Here is a 25,601-nt window from a genome sequence, read left to right as displayed (position 1 = left end):
TTTCAAGTAAATTGGTAGAGTGTTAGTTGAAATTAAGACGCTAAGCAGCAGCAACGCCGTTCTAACCAGATGTTCTTGGTTAACTGATCATACTAGCGTGTAAAAGAAATCTCTGAAAGCAGAGGTTTTGGCAGTTTTGCAGTAACACAGTGCCATGGAGCAAAGACATCAGCAATGAGTCTGGAGAAGACACTGTTGCTGACCTTCAATCTGGGGGTAATTATTAGGGCATTTCCAAAAAAATCTGGAGTCTGTCTTTCACATGCTGAGAAGGATTATTCATACGTAGAAAACATTCAATATTGCCGCTAGTCTTTCTAGGAGTGGATGTACCAGCTAGTTTTTCCCAAGATCAGACTCTGCAGTGGTCAGAGAAAATAAATAAGAAAATAAACTACATCTCAGACTCTGGTATGCTTTATAGTTCTGCAAAGAATCACTGTAAAAAGACTGAAGAAATATGGCTTTCTCTGGAGGAGATGGAAGGAGAAATCCTAACTTCCAAGTTTTTTGTTCAAAGATGAATCTTAACAAACTACAAGATTGTTGGGAATTATGTTTTTGATTTGATCCTTTGGACCAAAGTGGAGACGTTCCTGTCGAGCCTGGCTAAATCCAACACTACCTATTAGCACAAACCAACTGTCACGCACGGTGGAGGAGGCGTAATGGTCTGTGATTGTTTTTAGCCACAGCATGTGGGCACTGTGCAGTCATTGAGTTGATCATGAAAATCTCTAAAATATAAAGCATTGATGAAATGTCGTTCAGCATAACAATGATCTCAAGTACACCAGCAAAGAAAAAAAATGTCTCTGTAAAAGTTCTGACCTCAACAGGATGGGAAAGCATCTCATTTGCTCTTGGATGTCATTGATTTGAGACGGTTGGTTCTTGATGTCGGTTAGATGTAAGAGTGTCTTGACAGCACTATACATTAATGAATATCCACAAACCTCAATATATTTGTGAATAAAATTTGGCCAGAGTTCCACTAAATAATACAAGAGGCTGATAAAGTACATACAACTATTAAATCAAATTACTGCTGCTTGAGATTGCTCTCCAAGCGGCTGAATCTTTGGCTGTGCTTAGTTTTTCACGCACTGCTCCTGCATCTTGGCTTCTCTTTTCTTAAATAATAACATGGCGTAACGGTTCCTGAGTTGTACTGTATATCTGAAGTTTAATTTTCCTAATTTTAAGTCCTTGTATGGAACTAATATATTTTTATTTAAGTAATGTCTTAACGTTCGAAAAAGGATGTATGCTCACTTGCACATTACTTTAGTTAAATTGTCCTTTTAGACTTATTTTTTTGTTTATTGAATGAAGAATTAATTCTCAGCATCAATGGTTTTACTCAAACAAATTTCAGTTTATTTGGAGCTTGCGGAGCATTTTCAAAGGGAATGTTAGAGGGAATGTTAGCGCTTTTCCTTGATACTGATGGCAATGACGCCACTGAGTCCGACAGCAGGAGGTGGACTGATACAGTATTTGTTTAGGAATAAGTCACGGTTAACTCAACAGACTTGTTTGCAGTGCAAATAAGCAGTAACGTATCATTTCACCTTGCTTGCCAGCTCCTAAAATTAATTAATGAATGTGTGTAGACGGTGCTGTAATGACCTTTTCACATGATCTGACCAAAGTGCTCAGTCCACCTGGTGTATAAATGATGAGGCGTGAGACATATTTGCAGAGGGCTATCTTTTTCCTCTTGTAAATTTCAGCTAAAGTGTGTCACAGTGCATTATAAATTTCATTCCCTCAACATGCTTTTAGTCAAGGACCACAGAGTGTGTCAGTGGCTATTACTCGAAATTACGGCAGGCCCCCAAACCGTGTCCTCTGCTGTCTGTGAAAGATCGTCACCATTACGCCAATGAAAACAAACTTTGCTCTGCGTTATTGACAGTGCTGCAGAAAAGTTTTACTGACAATTTAAAAAGGTAAACATTAAACTCCCACATGCAATAAGTCTCTTAGCTGTGGCTTAAACCTCTTACCTGTGGCTGATGAATAGAGGTGGACTAAGAAGCTTAAAGGTGAGCTTAGGATGTGTGGGTGTATTTTATATATTTTCCTCTAAGTATTATACCTTCCTGCCATCTACCTTTTTGCTTATGGTATGACTGCACGATCAGTACCGTAATGATAATCTTTTCTAACAAAACATACTGTCAAATCAAGATTAACTATTGTTATCATTCATTTGTTTATTTCTAAGAGTAGAAATGTATTCCCTTTTTTTTTAGACTATGCTATTCTGTCACTGTGCTCTACCATGTCATTTTGGTATCCACTATATTTTGAGACTTTTGCAGGATAGAATTTGTGAACACCCACTTCCCATCTTCCGGTCAGTTTAAATTTGTCTTAGTCTTCAAGTCTTTTCCCTAAACTTTACTTTCAGCAAAGAGTAGTACTGTGCAGATACTTTGGGTAGATTTGAAAGAATGCTGTAACGCAATGATGTTTTTAATTTGTTTATTTTCTTATGAATTTACAAAATGCAAAGGGAGAACAGAAGAAAAATCTACATAAAATCAATTGAGGTAACCACCTTTGGCCTCAAAAACAGCGTCAGGTCTTCTAGGTACACTTGTTCCAAACATCTTGTAGAACTAAGCACAGATCCTCCGTGGATGTAGGTGGACTCCAATGTTTTAGTTTCTTCATGTAATCCCAAACAAGACTCACTGATGTTGAGATCAAGATTCTGTTGGGGTATTACCATCACTCATGTCTCCTCCTTTTTAAAATGTTTGATATTTTATGCTAAAGTAATGATATTGGCTGTATCTTTGGGGTTGTTGTGCAGCTTCACCTTTGCAAGGTCTGGCAGCCGCCACACCTTGGCTTCAAGGGAAAATGTAAATGTTTGTTTTTTAAATACATTTATGGAATTACTCTGTCTATTTGTATTGATTATTCTATTACTTAATACATATAGAATAACTACAAATGCAAATCAGAACAACATGATCGATTTCACTAGTTATTACACTGCAAAACTCAAAATCTTAACAAGAATATTTGTCTTATTTCTAGTTAAAATGTCAAATTTTTCGTCAAAAAAATCTCATTACATTTAAGACAAGACTCAAAAACAACAATTTTCACCTGTTTCAAGTAGATTTTCACTTAAAATAAGTGGAAAAATCTGCCAGTGGAACAAGATTTTTTTGCTTGTAATGAGAAGATAAATCTTGTTCCACTGGCAGATTTTTCTACTTATTTCAAGTGAAAATTTACTTGAAACAGGTGAAAATTGTCAAATAAGTTATTTTTCTGGTGATGACTCTTGTTTTAAGTGTAATGAGATTTTTTTGACTAAAAATGAGACATTTTAACTAGAAATAAGACAAATATTCCTGGTAAGAGTTTGAGTTTTTGCAGTGAGCGAGACTGCATTTGAAAAAGTTCCAATTTTCTTAACCACACAGATAAGCTACATGGCAGACTTCTGTGATGAGTATTTGCTGGACGTGTTGATTGATACTCTACTAAGTTCTGTGACTCGTAACCTTGCCATACCTCAGCTTCGACTGAATTGACGCCACTGAGCTTCAGAATTAATTTTCATCCAATCAGACATTTCCTTGATAGTTTTGCATATCTACCTGCATTTCTCAGGCAATACTGACCAAGTCCACATTTCCTCTTTAGAAAAACATATTTGCATATTTGCAAGGAACCTCCACCATTCTTCACAAGCCCCTTTTACATTGACGGATACCCCGCATATAACGCGGGGATCTAGCGTGTTGCCTGTCGTTTTTACATTGACCGATGCGGGGTGGTGGGTAGAGCTGGCCCCGCAATTAACTGGCCTCCAAGGGTACATTTAACCGCTGGTTAGGGCTGGGCAATATGGACCAAAAGTCATATCTCGATATTTTCTAGCTGAATGGCGATACTCGATATATATCGATATTTTTTCTGTGCCATAATTGGGGTTTCCCCCAAAGCATTATAGCATAGCATCTCTGTTAGCTTCATTTTTTTCTGAGGCAAACCCTTAAAAAAACAGTCAGTTTTAATACAAAGCCTCGTGCCAAATGTCACACAGGTTCCTTTATTAACAGAGGTCTGCACAATATCAAAATGTATAAAACAAATGAAATAAAAATAAACTGCCTACATATATAGAATAAAAATGCTTATTGAATAAAATAAAACAAATATCCCTTTCCTGCATAACAATGAAATTAAAATACACTGTGCAATTAATACAATGTAGACAGTAACAGGCAGACTTTTCCACTGAGGTTGACAGTTGTGCAATTAACAAAAGAAATGTGCAAATCTCAAATAAAACATTCAAGTCAATTTGTCACAAAATAAGCTGTATCAAAATCATAAAAAAAAAGTAAAACTTTTTTTTTTTTTTTTTTTAAATCGATATAAACGATATTGTCTCGTACCATATCGCGTTTGAAAATATATCGATATATATTAAAAGGGTTGCGGTTCGTGGGAGGGATTTGTTGATCAAGTAAAATCCACCAGGGCAGTTTTTTTTTTTTTTATTATTATTATTTTATAAAATAAGGAAACAGCTGAGGAGAGTAACAACAGCAACAGCTCGTCACATGGCCTGTATTTGCAAGATGAGTAACTGATAAAAAAAGGTCTGCAAGCTACTCAGCCTCAGAGTCCAGGATGCGATAAGCCGGTGTATGTCCGAAAACCACAAAGGACGGTCCATTGTTTGAACAACTGACCTGAAAAACCAGGACTTTGCAAGAAACAAAACCTGGGCAAAAAACGCTCACCCCAATGTTCATCTATACTCATTTTGAAAATGACACCTGTATGACGGCGTATAAATCTTGCTGATTTGGGGATAATGCGTCATTATCTCCAAACACGGCTACACGCCCACATAGGTTACGTTACCGAGCCTTTTCCGTTGCCGCCCCCAGGCTCTGGAATAAGCTCCTTGCTGAGATGCGGCTTATTTCTGACCTCAGCATTTTAAAATTCAGGCTAAAACCCCACCTATTTAAGATGGCTTTTAACACCCAGTAGTGTGATGAAACCTTTAACTTATTAGATTTTGTTGTATTTTATTGTTTTTATTGTTTTTGATTGATTTGATTGTTCTTATTTATCATCCTTTGTGTCTATGACTTCTTGTAAAGCACTATGGCACAGTGAAAGACTGTTGTGCTATATAATAAAGTACATTACATTAGGTTATGTTATATGGATAACACCCCCCGACTCACCTTCCCTCCCCTCAACTCGCCCTCAGGCACGGGTTGGCAAATAATATGCCTTGTGTTTATATTGCCCAACATGCGTTAAACATGCATTTAGCATCCAGCGTTGATAGCTGGATTGAATCCAAAAGTGCCTACAAGTTACCTGCAGACGCTTATTGTTCTACTGCGCTCCACCCCCTTTGGCAAACAGTGCCCTCTGTTGTCTCCATAACATTTTGACTCATCACCCTGTCTTGCTGCGGTATGCAGTCTTGCCATGGTGCATGACCTGTAAAGGCCCTGACACACCAAGCCGACTGCTGGCCGTCGGGCCGTTGGTGAGCGTCGGTGCGCGTCTGTTGGGCTAGTTTCCCCGGTATGTCCCGCACGTCGCCACATGTCGGCCGCCCGTCGGCAGCTTTTCAGCCGATTCGACATGTCGAATCGGTGGCGGCCGTCGGTCAAACAGCTCACTCTGCGATTGGCTGTTCAGGTAGCGAATCCTCGTTCTCCTTGAGCCTGTCGCTGTTGTATCCATGATTTTACCCATGTAGTGCGGTTTCTTCTTATTTTTCGCCTCCGCCTCCTCTTTTCTTCCACAAGCTGAAGGCCGAGGGCTGACAACGCCAGTGCCATTTCTTTATTCTTACGCATTGTGGTAGCGAGAGTGGTGTGGAAATGTGGTGTGAATATGAAGCCTATTTGTTTTGTTTACGGCTTCCCAGAGCTTCCGGTTTTCCCTTGTTTTTGAGTGAATACAGACTACCGCTGCCTGCTGGTATGGAGGGGAATTACCTCTCACGCATGCGCAGAACGTACGTGCTAGTTGGCTGTTGGGTGTCGTCTTTGCAGTGTGTCCAAGTGCTTCTTTTTGAGCCCGACCCAGCCCGACACAGGCGACACGAGGGGACACAGCAGTCGGCCGACAGCGGGCGACGTCGGGTTGGTGTGTCCTCGGCTTAAAAGGAGACTGTCTTCCATAACTGTTCCTCATCTAGTTTTGACCCTCTTACACAGCTGTTTCGGTTTTAGTTCATGACCGTTTTCAACTAACATATGAAATCGATTGTCCATAGACTTGGAATCATTGGCTCAATAGCCAGTGAGTCCAAGTTTACACCTGACAGGAATCCTGGAAAAACCCAGAGTTTGCGCAGGCATACCAAGACAAAGTTATGCTGTTTTGAATTTGAAGTACCGTATGAAGTAAATATTGATTTTGATTTTCTTTTCTGTTTGAATTTTGAAAATTGATTAAGTTAAACAATTAAATGTTATATTTTTGATGTTGTTCTTAGTTTACAGCATTTCTTCACACCTGCCATGGACTTTTCAGAAATCACCATATTTTTCATGATATACTTTAGATGCATCAGAATGCAATGAAGGAGGTTGACATTTAGTCGAAGATTCAGAGCTGGGCAGCTTGAAGATATATATCACTGCACGTTGTTTGATATATCGGTTCATTTACTCAGTCAGAACAATGTATTTGGTTTGCTCACTGAAAAGAATATAACTATTTGATTTGTGGTCGAAAAGTCACTGTATGACGTCGGAGGGAAAAAAGGTATGGACCGGACAGACCTTTGAATGCATACGAGGCAAGGTTGGGATTGCTTTTACAGTTTCAGTTTTGTACCCATTTTCCCAATTGTGTGGGGGATTTTTTTAAGATATGTCTGTCAAAGGCATAAATCGCTAATGTTTGAATTTTTTTTTTTCTTCCAATTATGAAATATTTTTCTGGTAAAGTGGTGAGTAATAAACTCAACTTTATAGTGATTGACTTGAAGATTGGAGGTTCGTTCTGGTGGGATTTAAGTAGGAGTCTGCATGCCGGGTTACTGTGTGGGAGGCTGGTATACTCTGTCACTCATCCTTTCGTACCTATCTGGCACTGCTTCTTTTGTGCGTTGGCGAGCCAGGTCCACATCGGGTCACCTGTATCACTTCATTATAATAGCGCTTTCAGTTTTTTATCTCTGTGTTGTTGAGGGATGCAGAAAGATAGTGACTGTTATCAATCTTGTCCAAAAGTGTTTAAAATGAGAAAAACAAGTATAGATTGCATTGACAACATTTGATGCAACTAAATATTGATATATTTCTAAATTTAAAAGTAGGGTAGCGATTAGAACTGAAAACACTTTTTGTCACATTCACGTCAAACGACCTGTAACCATAACAATTTTGGGCTGAGTTTAAGATGGAGTGTTTTTTCAAGGAGAACTAGGAGGAGGGTGAGGAAGGAGCTAATTCATGCCGAATCCTTTTCAACAAATTTAAAGTATATAGTATATGTATGTAAAGGAAAGTAAATGGCTATAGTTATTCAGCCGTGTACAATTGTACATTATATAGCTGTCTGATAACAGCGGGCATGATAACATACATGTTCAAGAAGCACCTATAGTTCTTTCCAGGTAGGTGGAAAACTGTAACATTGACTAAACTGACAATTGATCATATATAGAAAAAAAATTATACTGGCACATATTGACAAAAATCCAATATAAATATAACCTTTTAGTCAACCATAATCCAGCAAAGAGATAAAGGTCGCATAACATCTTTGGCCGGCCAGCCTCCACTGGAACCATCAACATAGCCCATGTCTGGTTTAATCATATCTGTGGCAGTATCAGTTTATTCAACTCAAAAGAGTTAAAACTCCGCCATCTCCAGTTACTACTGGTGTTCACCATAGCTCTGTCCTGGGGTTGCTACTATTTATCATTTATTTACTTTTACTAGGCCATTACTTTAACATTCAGTACCATTTGCTATGCAGACGATACCTAAATGTACCTCTTTGCAACACCGACCTCCATTCTCCCATCCACTTTCTTCTCTGATGTGCCCTTTATGAAATAAAGGGCTGGTTCTTCTAAAACTTTTTAACTTAACAGTAATAAAACTGAAGTTCTTTCATTGATGCTAAATTCACCTTGTCAAATTTTGACAGTTTTTCCATTAAAATTTCTCCTTCCCCTCAAGTCAGAGTCTGGGTGTTATCCTTGATACCGCATTGTTATTTCAGTCTCATATATCACTTGTTTTACACATACTTCCATCAATGCAGCATCAGTCACATCCGTCCTACCCTCACACCTAACAGCACTGCAATTCTTGTTGACATTTTGGTCAATTCTCACATTGATCTTCTTTTGAAGTCCCTCCATAAGCACCCCCACCTGTACTCTCAGGACTTTTTCATCCATCTGCCTTACTCTGTCCTTTTGACCACCATGAGAGCCAGTGCTTTCAGCCACTCTGTCCCCCATTTATGGAACTCCCTCCCACCACAAATTCAAAATATCATCTCACTCTCTCTTCAAAGTCATTTGTTAACTAATTTCATACCGCTCACTCAAGGTTCTGATTTTAGTGTATAAAATGTTTTTTTTACTTTATTTAGCATTTTTTTCATTTGGCCTGGTAAATGGACCTCTGGAAGGCCTTATAATTCACAATTTTATGTCTATGCTGAAACCAAATTTAGCATCTTCAGTGTCATTTCACAATTATCACGGAAAAGTCTTCAGTTTGCTTTATAGATGTGTTAATTATGGTAAATGGCTTACACATTATAGCATAGCATCTCTGTTAGCTTCATTTTTTTCTGAGGCAAACCCTTAAAAAACAGTCAGTTTTAATACAAAGCCTCGTGCCAAATGTCACACAGGTTCCTTTATTAACAGAGGTCTGCACAATATCAAAATGTATAAAACAAATGAAATAAAAATAAACTGACTGCATATATAGAATAAAAATGCTTCTTGAATAAAATAAAACAAATATCCCTTTCCTGCATAACAATTAAATTAAAATACACTGTGCAATTAATACAATGTAGACAGTAACAGGCAGACTTTTCCACTGAGGTTAACAGTTGTGCAAATAACAAAACATTTGTGCAAATCTCAAATAAAAGATTAAAGTCAATTTGTCACAAAATAAGCTATATAAAAATCATAAAAAAACAAACATTTAAATCGATATAAACGATATTGTCTCATACCATATCGCGTTTGAAAATATATCGATATATATTAAAATCTCGATATATCGCCCAGCCCTAGCTGCCATACAACTTCGCTGGCCTGACAACCGGGAGCAACCGGGGGATTCAGTGTCTTGCCCAAGGACACTTTGGTGGACACAGGAGGAACTAGCAACTGAGCCACCTTCCCCACACAATTATAGAAGCTCCAACATCCAGATGTTGTAAAAGGCCAGCAGATGAGCACCCTGGCACACCAACTGACATGTCTGATGTTGTCACATTATGTGGAAAACATGTTGAATCAAAGTCCTCACCTTCTCTGCTCTTTGTGTTTTCTTTGGAATGTGGAGTAGTGGGATTTGGTTTGAGATCTCTTAGGCTTTATCCCAGCTCCCGCTCTTCCCACTGTATTAGAGGTTTGAGACCTCAGCCAAATAAGTCCAGATTCAAGCCCATGTAATTTATGAAATGCTCCCCCCTTCTTACAATCTGTCCTTTTTTGTCTCTGCAGGCCAAGACATGAACATCTCCAGCTGAACTTTATTGATGCTGAACTGGTGAGTTTAGTATTGTTTTCATTCAGTCATGGTTAGGTGTAGCTTAATCAGGACTGAAATAGTGATTAATAAACATCTGGTAGCAATTCATGTAAAGGCTCTTTCCTTTGAATGTAGTATAACACAAGCTACCTCTTTAATATTAGTTTCCTTATTCCAGTCCACCTGGCTCATGATTGCATATTATTAACCCATACCCAACCCATGCTCCATTACATTAGTTTATTAAAATGTGTGCATAATGTATATGAAACAATCAAACCTCCTCCTGCCTGTAGGCTTAAGTTGATAAGTTAGGCAGTCTTTAGTTTTGTTTGTTTCTACATCTACAAAAAAAAAAAAAGTAAGTAGATGGCAAACAAGAAGCTGAGGAATCTGCTACATACCAATGAACACAGATGGTTACGTGCCTCTCTTAGGTCTCTCTTACTTTGTCTTTTTAGGAAGCCTCATTAAATAATAGAACTGCTTTGGGGATTCTGAGCATTTAATATGGCAAACAAGTTGTACTGAGCGCTGGAGACGATGCACAATTTATTGGATTTGTGCTGAATGATGAAAACAAAAAGGTTAATTTTTCACAGCATTATTCATGAATCTGACATTAAGGATTTGTTGATCCACTGCCAAACATCACCCACTGACAAGTAGTCTTGTGGGAAAAAAATGAAAGAAAATGCCTTGTTTTAGTTCAAAGGGTTTTTGCATCATAACATGATTTCAATCAATCAATCAATCAATCAATGGTAATGAATCAAACCTTTAATTACTGCCTCAGATGAACAGTAATATGCGACATGTTTGACTGTCATGATTTATTTTTCCAAAAGAAAAGCTAAACTACATCCTTCAGCTGATTGCAAAACCACCTTTTGCTGCAGTGACAAAGTAAAGATTTTCATGATGTCATCAAGCTCTCAAGACATTTATATGAAGACATTTTGGCTCAATCTTCTTAATAGAGCTGCTTAAGGTTATTGAGGTCTGCAGGGATTTGTTCATAAACAGCTTTTTTTAAGGTTCTGTCATAATATTTTCCACACAAGTTCAGGTCTTGACTTTTGACTGTCCATTGCATGGTAAAATGGTAAATGGCTTACTCTTATACAGCGCTTTCTAGCTGTACTCCTACAGCCCCAAAGCACTTTACACAGTAGACGTTCACCCACACACATTCACACACCGGTTGTCGGCGGAGCTGCCATACAACTGCGCTGGCCCGACAACCGGGATAAACTGGGGATTCAGTGACTGCGTTTACATGCACTCAATAACCCTTTTAAAACCCGAATAGTGGCAATAACCCGAATTTGCAAGGCCATGTAAACACCAATAACCCCTTTTGAATAACCCGAATTTGCTCATATTCCGGGCTTTTAAAACCCAAATATTCGGTCATATAAACGCCAAACGGGATATCCCGATCAAACGGGACATGAATTTGTTTTCTGTGCATGCTCTGTTCGCAAGGAATCTTGGTCTTTTGAGTCCAGGAAGTTCTTATAAACACGGAGAAACGCAAGACCACGCCACACTTTTGGAGTGAGGAGGAGATTAATCACTTTATAAATGTAATAAGGATATGAACATTTTGGCATTTGTAGACGGTAGAAAGTACCGGGATAGCCAGATTTACAAGAAGGTGAGCGAAAAGTTGTGCGAAGCAGCATTTGTTTTGAATTTGGATACAGGAAGGAGAAGAGGAAATGACGGTAATTGCGTCATGATGTTCTCCGCAAGTCGCTGGTTTGATCGGGATATCCCAAATGATTAATTACCATGTAAACGGAATATTCCGAATGTTTCAGTAACCGGAATATTAGCAAAAACCCGAATTTTGGCTGCATGTAAACGTAGTCAGTGTCTTGCCCAAGGACACTTTGGTGGACACAGGAGCATCTTATGTCACACTAAATGAGTACAAGCTGCTCAAGTGTGGTTGTAATAGCCCAAAATCTTCACTCTTGGTTACTGTTGATATGATTGTTGATCTTTAGTCTTTGACTTTCCCTAATTTGGCACAGTCTTCTGGTTTGTTCAGATGCAGCTTTGCAAGCATGGGCCATGATCTTCTTAGAGAGAAGAGACTGTGGACACTTTCATACACAACTTATTTGTTCAGACCTTTTCTAATTGTACTGTCATGAACTTAAACATTTGAAAGTTTTTATTGGTCCACTGAGGAAGTAGTGATCAGATTGTGTTTTGTTTTTCCCGCCAAAATGTTTTGTAAGAAAGGGAATGGGTATTTTGTTGTGAGTATGCAATGAACCTTTTACAGTCGTCCAAAGCAGAGACATCGGCGTGCCTTGTTGTTCTTGTTGTTGTGGTTTCTCTGGTTAATTACTTTCAAATTCAGAATCTGATTCTGGCAGCAGAAGTTATGACGCAGCCCTGCCTCTCACAATGTGTGCAGAAATTCAACCTATTAAAAGACACTTAAGAGCCTCTAGACATTTAACTAATTAACAAACATTTGACACATCGTTTTAAAGGAAGTGTTATTCCTGAAATCTGTCTTTATTGTTTTTAAGTAATTACAAACTTTTTGGAGGTATGATGGGTGGGAAGCTAAGGTAGAAGCACTCTAGATTAGGGATGGGCGGTATGGACTAAAAAATGTATCACGATAATTTCTGGCATTTATCCCGATAACGATAAAAAAAATACCAATTCAACACCTTTCTTTCTCTCTCTCTCTCTCTCTCTCTCTCTCTCTCTCTCTCTCCCTCCTGCTCTCTCCTTCCTTCCTTCCTTCCTTCCTGTACGTTGTGCGTGGATTTAACGCAGAACCATAAATCAGTTTTGCACAAAAACATCATAAACAGGAATTTATCGTTTTTACAGCGAGATGACAAATTCTTACCGTGAGGAATTTTTTGGACGGTATATTGTGAACGGTAAAATATCGCCCATTCCTACTCTAGATATGATAAAAATGGCTGGAAATGCCCATCTGATGTCCACTTTAAATGAGATGGAAAGGTAGTTCACTTAATAAATGTAACAGATTTGATTTACTCTTCTTGATCTAATTAAACACTGTGCAACAACAAAGCAAGAGAGGCTTAATGCTTCTACTCCCTAAGTACCCTTCAAATGTACACAGCTCACAAGTATTTGAGACGGAAGTCAATAAGGACATTGAAATGTCAAAGAAAGATCATTTTTGCACTCATGCAAAAATTAAAAATGAGGAAGATTTTTAAGATGTAGATCCACAAATTTGCCCTAAGGGTGCTGGGAGTGTTCATCGTCTGCTAAAGCCAATCAAACTTTAATTCATTAGTTCCGTCTTTGCCCATGCTTGTCCTCCAACCAAGTTTCATGGTTATCTGAGAAGTTTTGATGGTTCCATTTAACCACCTGTCATGATAGACAAATGGCTCTGTCATTTGATATTAATGTCTGTGTGCTCCTCCATGTGTTTGTGTGTCTTGGTCGTGCGTTGGCTGGAGCAGAAGCAGAGTGCACACCTGCAGTCCAGTTGCAAATATTTGAATAGAAGCGTATCCCGTCCTCTGCTGCATTTTCAGACCTTGAGATACGGAGATACGGTGTCACTTGAGGGTGCATTGATGCAGAGCAAGAGTCACTTTCAAGGGATTGCTTGTTCAAGTGTAATCCACTTGTTAAAAGGACATCATTTCTTTATTATGGCTGTAGCGTCGTCACTTAAAATGAGTGAAGCAGTTTGTTTTGTAATGTGAAAAAATGTAGTAGTAACATTAATGAATTAATTACCATATAAAATTGTTTTATTATTGGTCTTAAAGGAGCTTGAGGCAGGCTTGAGGCAGGATTTATGAAAAAAATTCGTATACGTTTTAAGTTTTCTAGTAATGTCAGATGAAGCGTTCCAAACCAAAAATAATGAGCCCTCTAGTGTATCTCTCCGTTGCCTTGAACAGGCTGTGTGCTGCAAAATGTGCTGCAATTGTGACCGGAATTTCCCACGGTGTCCTCCGGATGTGACGTCACATGACTCTGCATGCACGTTCTCCCCGTTCTCCCGTGCCGGCTTCGCTGATGGCTGCAGTACCCCCGATGCCCGTCGTAGCGAAGGGTGGCGCTAGAGAGTCATTTCTTAAAAGGAGCCTCATGCTCCTTTTAAATATTTTGTTAGTATTGCTATTCATCTTTGTAGGCGACAATAAAAATGTCTCTGCAATGTAACTGAGCTAATCTAACCGCACTAGAGGTAACCTCAGTTATTTTTGCATGTAAAGACATCAGGCATAAGTAATTCAGTTGCGTGAACTTGCACTCACAAGTTCCTGAGATACTAACACTGTTTCCTCATGGGTAAGAGTGGTAAAGACCTCATATCACCCTTTACTTTTTACATCAATAAGCCATTTGACTCAACTCCTCTTAGTGGTTTAAGCTCTGGAAAGAGCTGATCAAAACCGTTCTTTGATGCTCACTGATTCAGATGTTGTGGATAGTAAATGTATGCTACCGTTTGTTCCTTAAAGGCAGCAATCAATGACGGCGTGCGTCTTCACTGCAAGGGTAAGTGTGGCTGGAGGGTGAATACAGTAACGGGGTATTCTCTGCAGACTCTCGACCAGCGGTAGAGACAGAGAGAGAGAGAGAGAGAGACGGCGAGTGAAGGAGAGCGGTGAGAAAGGAGAGGGAGCTGCTTGCTGTTTCACCGACAGATGGGAGCTGCAGTCATCGAGTCAATATTTACTCTTTCTTAACAAAAAATTGGCAGCATTAGCTTAGCTGAATCAGTAGTAGTCGGCAGGAGTATCCCAGTTTATCTAAAAGTCTTCGAGGAGTAAAAACAACACTTAGGTGATGAAAATTGTAAGTTGGCTACACGTGCAAGTCTAAAAATGCACCGGAGCCAACCCTCCTTCCCTGTCTTTTGTCGAATGCGCACACTCTCACAATGTGCACATTCACTTTACCCATGGCTCAATCCACTCTGGGATTACATGTGAACGTAATTTGCACTTCCAATTAAACTGTCGACCTTCGCTCCAGAATGCAAAACTTGACTTTGTACCATCCTCTCCTGGATAGCTATTATTACCCAGGCAGGCCAACAATGGAGAGAATAAGGCTTTACAACATACCGGAGTGTGGTGGAAGTCAGCAAAATGATCACATTTATCACTGTTAATATTTGAAGCTGCAAGTTGGAGGATATTTAGAGAGAGATTTGGGGATATTTGTTTAAAATGTAAAGCGGTTTTACTTATTTTGTGACATCGGTAACTGAATCAGATCAGACTTGAGCAGGAGAATTCTTGCATAGACGGTTAAAGTAAAGAAGAAGAAAAGGAGTCCAGGTTATGACACAAAAGAGCAGCTTTCAGAGAAGCTTTTCCCCAGCACCATAAATAGTGTGCTCCAAATGTGCCAAAAGAGAAAAGGATCTACAGCAGCAGTTGTGTGTCTCTAGGGGAGACGAGACTCATTCACAGCATTCACATTAAAACAGGGAGCACTGTTTAAGAATAAATTAAGATGCAAGGAAACACAATGGAATACATTAGGCTTAGGTTAGCTTAAAGTGTCCTAGCAAGCCTCTTACACAGCGCCAACACATGACTCGCTGGCCAGATCAGATGACTAGATAAACAGCAGGAATGTTGCTTCTTCCTCCTTCTGCAGCTCTACTGTTCTCTACTGTTTTTGGGAAGGAGAGAGAGAGAGAGATGGTGTTTGTGTAGCTGTATTGATCATGCTCTGGGGGGGTGCAAGTTTGTTTAGGTTAAGACAAGGGTTAAGAAAAGGCATACTCTTGTTATGGTTATGGTTAATTCATCAGGAAATCATTGTGAATTGGTGAAATGTCCTCTGAACTCATGAAAACGTGTGTGTGTGAGATCATCAGAAGAGCATCTTTAATCGGGCCACTACTGTACAAGATAACGGTTATGTAATATTAGACAGCTAAGCTCATCACTGAGCCTGCCTGCTAAGACTAAATAGAAAGGACACCCAGCAATTGTCTCTATTTTATTATAGTCTAATCTAATGTCCGCGAGGGAATGTCTCATTCCATGGGGATATCCTCGGGTGGAATATCATCAAGCACTTATGAGCCTAATTTTGGTTTTATTTATTTTATCTTCTGAAAGACAAAGTGAGTTTAAATGTCAGTTTTTTGCTTGAAAGGTTTCAGAGTTTACATGAGCTGAAAAAGAGCAGGCGGAAAAACAAACAAGTGTAAGGCGAGAATAAACACACGGTGCGACACGCAAATAGTTCCCTCACATGGATTTCCCACCACTGGCAGATATTTGTCATGGGACCCCATCCATATTTCATGAGCCACTTCTCGCATGTCATTAAACAAACATCTGGGCTCAGAGCAGAGATCCCTTAGATGGCTCTCATAACAAACCGAGCAAGTAATGAAAAGTTTCAGTTGAAGAGGCTCGTTCATCGTCATTCAGAAAGTGCTGGGAGACTTTTTCCTTAAAGGAGCATGAGGCAGGATTGAGGCAGGATTTATGAAAAAAATTCATATACGTTTTAAGTTTTCTAGTAATGTCAGATGAAGCGTTCCAAACCCAAAAGAATGAGCCCTCTAGCGTATCTCTCCTTTGCCTTGAACAGGCTGTGTGCTGCAAAATGTGCTGCAATTCTGGGCCCGAATTTCCCGCGCTGTCCTGCGGATGTGACGTCACATGACGCTGCATGCGCGTTCTCCCGTGCCGGCTTCACTGTTGGCTGCAGTACCCCCGGCGGCCGTCGTGGCGAAGGGTGGCGCTAATGAGTCATTTCTTAAAGGAGCCTCATGCTCCTTTAAAGGAGACCTATTATGGCATTTAATGTATATTTTAAACAGGCCTTGAACGTCTTAAAAACAATCTAAAGCTTTTTTTTTTCTACATAAATCAGAAATTCATCCTTGTGCCATGTCTTCATTTTTCCCGTTTCTAACCTCCTTCTCCATGAGGGATTCTGAGGGGAGGGGAGGTTAAGATAATGAGGCTCTGTGCTGATTGGCTGCCTGAATGACATGTAGCAGGGGAGGACACAAAGCCTCGCTCTGGGCTGAAGAGCCGGCTGCGTACACTATTAAAGCATGTCCGATGCGAGCGAGCTTCAGTGACAAATTCCATTGCTTTATTTTCTATTGGACTGTCCTAACTGGCCGCGAGTTTAACGGTTTCAGTGTGGACAGAGAGCGTCCGATGTCACGCAGCTCAGCGCGATAGTCGGACGCTCTTATGCAGTTAGGACACGGTTTAAACGGATCTTAAGCCTGAATTACGGTTCTGCGTTAAATCGACGCGTACCCCACGCCATAGGCTCTGCGTTGGTGAAACGCGGAACCATAAATCAGCCTTTAGTTCCCTGACCGGGTCACCTCGTCTTCACACTAATTCACACAGGAAGATTTAATTGAATTCTAAACAGGTACACCACAGTTCTTTACTCCGATTCCTCATCATTTCATTTCTTATGTCACAAGACAAATGAATCATGTTAACTGTAAAAAAAATCACAATACTGAATGTTCACAAATGGCAACTTTATTGTTAAAAAAATTAAATAACATAAGTTGTATATGAATAACATTTATGCACTAATGCTGGCTCAAGGAAGGACCGTGCGTCTTCTGAAGGTGTCGTTGAACAGCTTCAGGTGCTTGGAAGATCTGAAACCATAAAATAAAAAAAAATGTATTACGGTACTAATAGAGCTCCGTAACACCGGAGCTAAGCTAAATACTTAGCCCATGCAAAGATCATACTTGTAAACAAAAATAAATAACACAAAAAAAGTGCCACTTACCGCTGACTCGTGTGCAGTTGCCGGGTCCGTGCTGTTGGAACTGATCCTTTTATGAGGGTAAGTGTCGATGCAAAACCTAATTTTTACTATCGCTCATTGTTCAAACAGCCACATGATTTTCTGCTTCCAAACAATGGCGGACGCTCCAGCCGGTGGAGTTAGTTATGGGAGTGGTTTCAGCAGCGGAGGCGACCGAGGCGTGGTTTGCATTTTGCTTATGCAACGAAAATGTGCAAATCTGAATGGCTCGTAGAAGTCACATGACACTGGAAGGATCCTCCAGGCGGCTGTACAGACACTGCAGAATTTGGTTGCTTTACTCCTCCTCTGTGTTGTCAGGGTGAGGGGAGACCACTTTATATACAGTATGTTAAAGCAAGAAAAAAACTTTTTTTTCATAATAGGTCCCCTTTAAGTGACATTTTAATATCACATAAAATGAGACAAAATTACATCTATTTATCTGCAGTTTTTCCAAATGTTATTTATTTATAATAAATAAAAAACCCCTCTGTAGCAGGTTCAACATACTGGGCCTCCATGCCCCACTACAGATTCCTCTTTATTTTGACGCCATATGCAGACCATGTGACTTTAGGAATGTCCTCTGGAATGCAGCAAAGTAGAAAACAATCTAAACAATGAATGAAATAAATATAAATGGAAGTTGTAAGTCACCAGATGCCATACACAATAGTTTGTTTCAGCAAGAGGGTTTTCTTAACAGGGGCTGTCTTTCTTCTCAGTTACAATCCGATCCGTGCTGATGGAGATATTCATTTCATTATCAACTGAGTTGCCACAATTTGAATTAACAATAGTGGTAGTGATTCACAGTTTAAACAGAAAATACTACAATACTACATGAAATACTCTACATGCAACTTATTTGTTAAAGAATACCATGTAAACCTGCATTATACTGCCCTTACCTAGTGAATCTAAAGTAATTGCAACCACATTCTAATGTGCTGCACACAGCGTTAAAGGTTTTCTGCATGACGGCAGATAATGATTGGTTACCTTGTTGAGGAGTTGGCATGGTAGACTGATTTTAATCTAATTGCTCTCTAATTTTACTCCTTCATGCTTTGTGCTTTGTTTCAAGACTTAACCATAGTCATGTCTTGTTCACCATTTTTCCCCTGCATGCTGTGGCATTGATAGTCTGAAACAAAGTGCACTGGGATAGCGGGCAGTGGTTTGGGTTTACATTGTTCTTCCGAATGCCTTCTATTTTTCTAGATAAAAAAAGTTTTTTTTGTACTTTCTAAAGGTTAAGTAAGATTAATCTCATGAACGTTTGATTGTGTAAGCTGCTAAGCATAATACAATTTAGCTCGTGATTAGATGAGCAGGAAATATGACATTGTCAGGTTGGACAAATCAAGCATCGTTTGTAGCGAGGCCGCACAATGCTGTTGGGGGTTGTGATCTGTACGAAAACTACTGACTATTTTTTAGCTTTTACAAAATAAAATATATCTTCTCCACCAGATCCTCCAGACTTTAATTCTCCCACAAGGCATCTAAAACTCTGCGAGGAACATGGCTCCAAAGCTACGTCCTCTGACGGCACAAAACGCAGCTTTTATACCAGGCCAGATGACACAGTCCATGTCTGCCTCATCCCCTCACCACTCTGTTTTGTAAATAATATTCTTCTAAGCTTCTTGGATCTTGGAAACAGAAGTCTGGAAACAGAACTCACCCGAAAACCTTGTAGGTGTTGGTGACGTTTAGGAGCAGTTGATCCCTGCTGGGCCACTCGTACTCGTAACCCGTACTCCAACTTCTGTCCATCACAGAATGCGGTTACATGCACATCTAAATCAAGCTATTGGCAACAATCCATCTAAGGATTAAACTGGAGGTTCAGAAAAATCAGAGTATACATGCGTGAGAAGTAGTGTTGTTTTCGGCAGCCTGTTTCAATTTTAGTCTAGTCTTTGGGTCAAGCTATCGTTTTAGCTTTTATTAGTTTTAGTCACGTTCATTCTCCTTTTTAGTCGTGTCAAGTTTCAGTCGACTAAAAGTCGTCTGAGCATTTGTCTTATTTTAGTCAGAATTGTCCAGGACCATTTTAGTCTAGTTTTAGTCGACGAATACTGATGACATTTTAGTCTCGTTCTAGTCAAGATTGTATTTAGCCAAACCCATTTTACAATTCAAACAAGGTAATCTTATTATTATATTATTTTTACCTTATAAACTCAAGAATACATTCATTCCAGATACAGAAGACGCTCTAATTCGAGTTTACAACATATTTATTTTTCCGCATTTCTCTCCATCTTTTTCTTTTTCGACGTCACGTTCGTTTTTTCCTTTCCACATCTATGTAGGAAAGTGTATCCAAAGATCGTCTCTTCCTCTTCTCCAGCCCCAGAGGGAGGGAGGGAGGGAGGGAGGGAGCCTGAAAGAAAGAAAGGATAAATTCCCGTTGATGACGATTTGTGTAACAAACATGGCGGATCTGAGAGCGAGATAGATTTATAGTTGAAAAGGTGGAGTTGAATTGGTGTTTTTTAATCGTTATCGGGATAAATGCCGGAAATTATCGTGATACATTTTTTAGTCCATACCGCCCATCCCTAACGTGAACCTAGAGCTCTGCGTTAACGGCATCAGCCTCTAACTCTGCAGCTGCATCTTCTGGATCTGATTCCCTGCCGGCCGCGACTGGGATTGAGGACGTGACGTCACCCAGCAGCAGAACTAAACCAGAGGAAACAACCTAAAAAATGTATATTAAGTCTCGTCTCATTTTGGTCAACGAAAATGAAGACACATTTTAGCAGAGTTTTTTTTTGTAATCTACGTCTCGTTTTTATTCGTCTACGATATTGCATTATATATTTAATTATCGTTATCGTCACATGACTATTATTTTCGTTGCTTCTTGTCTCGTTTTCCTCAGGTGATAAAGGTTCGTTGACGAAGATATTTAGTCATAATTTTCGTTGACGAAAGCAACTTTAGCGAGAAGACGATCGATTATTGAGTGAGGTGCGTTCGACTCCGTGAGGCTAGGTGGCGCCACACGCACTTTTGCGTTTGCGTTCTTCCGGTACAATTATTAAACAAGCGTAAAGGAGAACAACAACATGCGAAAAAATGGACTCTAGCGATGCAGCAGCTCTGTAAATTCCGTACATACTAAGCATGATCATGTTGCAAGTAAGATGCACACAGTCTCCCTCTTCTTCGTCTGTTACCGTGTTGTTGTGATACGTGACTGTTGTTATTCCCACTCCCACGGTGTCGTCACTTCCGGAAGGGGGAGTCCCGGAGCAGTCCATCGGTGTGTCCGGAATGCCATACTAAACAGTATATACTAAAAAGTATACACTTTTGAGAAAATATCAGTAGTGTGCATTAATTCGGAGGTACTATTAAGAGCCACACGTCACTTCCTGCCGTTGGGAGGAAGTGACGTGTCACAGCAGCACACTGCTGTTACCATGGTAACAGCAGCAGTAGCACCACCGCTCTATTTCCCATTTATCCTAAACAAGAAACAAGATGACATTATATACAATTATTATAATATTGATATTATATAATAATATTATTATACTTAATATTATACTTATGACATATACATATCACTTAGCAACCAAACACCGCTGCATTGCATTGTGGGAAGTTTCTGCTTAGCTTGTGTCCATCAATCCACACTAAAACATTTCTCCGGAATGAGTATGGATAGAGCATACTATTGAGTACGTTCTAATGTTTCGGACGCACTAAAAAATCTCACATACTCATTTTGTATACTCATTAGGGTTTGCAATTTCGGACGCAGCCCATGGCTCGGCTAAGGGTGGGTTGGTATACATGACGGAATAACTCGAATTTGGATGCATTATCTGGCACTAAAAGCTCGATCTCAAGAGCTTCAGTTCAGACCGACTAAGGTGTAAACATGGCTTTCAAAAAGTCTAAATCGGTCGGATTAAGGCAACGATTTGACTTTCTGTTAGTGCATGTAAACATACTGACAGATGCACCCCACAACTGCAGAATCATCACAGAACCTGTGGAGGTGATATGATGAAAGTTTTACTGAAAATCTTCCAAATAGAAGAAAGCATCATCCCCCCTCATGTGAGTCTGGTAAACAAGCTGAAAAGGGTCACGGGTAGGTTTCACTTATGGCCCTTTTTCCACTAGTGCCTACTCTGCTCGACTCAACTCAGCTGGAGCAGGAGTGGGCAGGGTTAGAGCGAAGCTGCTGTGACGTATTTGATTGTGTGATCCAAACGAAGAAGACAACAATACTAAAGATATAGAACAAGGAGGAGATGATATATATGTGCTGCTGGGTCTGTGGCTTGTGTTCGATACCAAGTTAAAAAAGAGATCAAGAGAAGCTTCAAGCGGCGACCCTTTTTTTTTTTTTTTTGTGTCTCGGCGCATAAAGGTTCAACTCCAACATTAAAAATAAAAATGCTTCTACTTACTCCAAGTTTTCTAAAATGTATAACTTGGGTTTTTCCTTGATTAATTAACAATCTCCATTTCCGACACCAGTTGTCCACAATGTCTAACAGGGACTGTAACTCCTCCTCCCTCTGCCAAGATTACGATGTCATCCGCATACAAAAGTAAATTTAATTTCATATCATCTATTCTCACTCCGATGTCTTCATTCTTAATTTGTTGTACTAAATCATTTATTTATTTATCTGCACCTCAGAGTTGGATCACGAAACAGACTTTTGCGCTGTCATTGCCTGTCGAATAAAATGAACAAGAGGCCGCCGTCAGAGTCGCTCTTTTGCTGATTTCCGCCTCCTGACTCAGACGTCTGACTCCCAACCCCCCGACCAATCAGTGGCCTGTAGTGTGATGATGTCAGATACAGCCCGACTCAGCCGCTTAGAACCTCGGCAGAATAGTTACAGAAAAAGTATCTACTCGGTCGGCACGCCTCGACCTGTCGGGCTGAGTAGGTACTAGGAATGGGCGATATTTTACCGTTCACGATAAACCGTCAAAAAAAATTCCCCACGGTAAGAATTTGTCATCTCACGGTAAAAATGATAAATTCCCGTTGATGATGTTTTTGTTTAAAGCTGATTTATGGTTCTGTGTGGGTGGAAGGAAGGAAGGAAGGAAGGAAGGAAGGAAGGAAGGAAGGAAGGAAGGAAGGAAGGAAGGAAGGAAGGAAGGAAGGAAGGAAGGAAGGAAGGAAGGAAGGAAGGAAGGAAGGAAGGAAGGAAGGAAGGAAGGAAGGAAGGAAGGAAGGAAGGAAGGAAGGAAGGAAGGAAGGAAGGAAGGAAGGAAGGAAGGAAGGAAGGAAGGAAGGAAGGAAGGAAGGAAGGAAGGAAGGAAGGAAGGAAGGAAGGAAGGAAGGAAGGAAGGAAGGAAGGAAGGAAGGAAGGAAGGAAGGAAGGAAGGAAGGAAGGAAGGAAGGAAGGAAGGAAGGAAGGAAGGAAGGAAGGAAGGAAGGAAGGAAGGAAGGAAGGAAGGAAGGAAGGAAGGAAGGAAGGAAGGAAGGAAGGAAGGAAGGAAGGAAGGAAGGAAGGAAGGAAGGAAGGAAGGAAGGAAGGAAGGAAGGAAGGAAGGAAGGAAGGAAGGAAGGAAGGAAGGAAGGAAGGAAGGAAGGAAGGAAGGAAGGAAGGAAGGAAGGAAGGAAGGAAGGAAGGAAGGAAGGAAGGAAGGAAGGAAAAATTCCCGTTGACGTTTTTGTGTAACAAACATGGCGGATCTGAGTCATTTAATTGTTTTTTATCAATTCAATTTAATTGGTGTAGTTTAGTAGTATTTAGTATCTTTTAGAGCAGTGTTTTGGGGCTCCAAAGACTGAATGTGGTGATAGATTCATAGTTACAAAGGTGGAGTTGTATTGGTATTTTTTTTATCGTCATTTTTATCGTTATCGGGATAAATGCCAGAAATGATCGTGATACATTTTTTAGTCCATATCAAACTGGTGGAGTGAGGCCCGGACCATCTGGGGCACGAGAGCTAAACCTGCTGAAGAGTAGATTCAGCTGCAGCCCCGCTGCCCGGAGTCTTTGTTGTGGGGGCCTGCGTTCTGCCTCATCCCCCACTCGTACCTCTCTGACGTTGGTCTGCAGGAGTTTGTCCTCCTGCCTCTCCCCTTGTCGGGTTTTACACCTGCTCAGCCCGACATTGGATTTCATGAAAATCACAGTGATTTCAACAAATCTGAGTCATATACTAACACCAGCCCCCCCGAGAGAACTGAGTTGTTTCTCCTATTTCTTCTTATTACACTTTCTCACCTCAACACAATTCTCCAGCACAGCAGTGCCGAACTCACTCTCATAGGCTCCACGTTGTATGGTGTGTGATGTTTGAGCTGAATTATAATGTAGAATTTATGCAACACAGACAGCCACTAATAAAATCCCCCTTACTATATATACGGATGAATCCAGCCTTAAAGATTCAAGGCCTGAAAAGGGCTTATGTCACACTAAAGTGGTTATATATTTGCAGCTTTGTTGAAAGATTTCGTCCCTCCAGTATTCCATGTCATACCAGCACAAATGATGCTGGATAATGGCTGCAAGTATTAGCTGGAGTTGAATGGCTTCCTGTTATTGGTCCCTGCTAATGTAATCCACTAATTAGCAAGCATAATGGTGGGAAGGGAGAAGTGCTGTCCGTGTGTGTGTGTGTGTGTGTGTGCACCCAGAGACTCAGACCTAATTTTCTCCTTGTTAAAGACAGTCGTCCATCATCCTCCAAGGCAAGAGTAGTGGTGATCTATTTTTTTTTTCTTCTTGTAGGTTGTGGGGTTTTTTTCCCCCCTCTGACTCACTAAGCAGTAAAATTCTCCCTCTCACCTTCTCTCGTTGCCTGAATCCTCCTCTCTCTGGCTGCCTGTCTTCTCTTCTGCCCTCGGGGAGCTGGCTCCTGACAGCATCACCTAGAAAAGATAAAATTGAAAAGTCTAAGTGTATGTAAAAGGCTTTGGTGCCTGAGCTTTTCTCTCACTGTCTTGACTACCTTTCTCCCCGAATCCATTGTTCTCCGTGACTCTCAGGATAATCACTTCTATTGTCTTCACCTCCTCTATCGGTTTCACCCACATTCTGTTGTCTCAACATATTTATTCCATTCAAGTCTGTGAGGTAGCTGGAGTCTCGTAAGGTTTGCAACGTCATGATTACGAGAGAATCCATGTTGCGAGGCTCCGAGCTACGTAGCTAGGCAACAGTAGTAAGGGCCAACCATTGTTCTACGTTGGCCATGAGAGAGTTTGAGATTGCGATGCCAGTTGCTGATCATGGCTCTGAAGAGCTTATTAAAGATGTATAAAAGAAAAGGAAAATATTTTTTATCATGCGATAGGGAAAGAGCGACAGTTCTTTCTCCACATTGTCCCCCCCCCTCCCTTTTTTTTTATTTTTAAGTATCAGCTTCTTCATTCAGGGAAACAAACCATCATTAGATTGTATATGTACATATGGAACTGTGGGGGAAAAAAATAATTTATGGCTAATAATGAGGCTCATTTTGTTTAATCTGTAGAGTAAATATAAAGTATAAGTTAATAACAATAGTCTGGATTAGGGCTGGGCGATTTTGGACAAAAATAAAATCCCGATTTTCTTCTCTGAAAACCCGATTTTCAATTTTTTTGATAAAACTACAAAAGACAATGGAATAAATTGTTTCGAATATTTTATCTTTATTTTTTTTTTAAATAGCAAACAAATGTCCCTATTGGGAATGAGTGCAATTGAAAGATACTGTAAATCCTCCTTGAGTTTAGTAAAGTGACACAAATTACAATTTTCTTGACCAAACAAAGATGACTAGACGAGCTCTGTCTGTAATGCAGCCAGCTGCAAAAAAGGAAAATCGATTTTCCGATTTTCCTTTTATTAACATCGATTGTGATTAATAAATCCGATTTAGATTTAAAATCGATTAATCACAAAGCCCTAGTCTGGATTTAAAGTTACCAGAATTAACTTCACACTTAAGTACTAAATATACTAAATTTGGCTGTTATTTGAATTTTGGTTTCTGCCAAAATTTATAGACTATAGATCTACTACTACTACTACT

At 40.0% G+C, this 25,601-nt stretch overlaps 1 protein-coding gene across 1 annotated transcript in view; it reads left to right on the top strand.

Annotated features, from left to right (window-relative positions):
* LOC133418720 (1-phosphatidylinositol 4,5-bisphosphate phosphodiesterase beta-4-like) overlaps positions 1-25,601 on the top strand; it is a 104,390-nt gene that overhangs the window by 1,776 nt on the left and 77,013 nt on the right. The window contains 1 exon segment of the mRNA XM_061707563.1: positions 9,737-9,782. The gene's annotated coding sequence lies outside the window, so the exon portion shown is untranslated.

This window comes from Cololabis saira, chromosome 18 (assembly GCF_033807715.1).
Source record: "Cololabis saira isolate AMF1-May2022 chromosome 18, fColSai1.1, whole genome shotgun sequence".
NCBI classification, from domain to species: Eukaryota; Metazoa; Chordata; class Actinopteri; order Beloniformes; family Belonidae; genus Cololabis; species Cololabis saira.
This window is presented reverse-complemented; position numbering and strand designations above follow the sequence as displayed.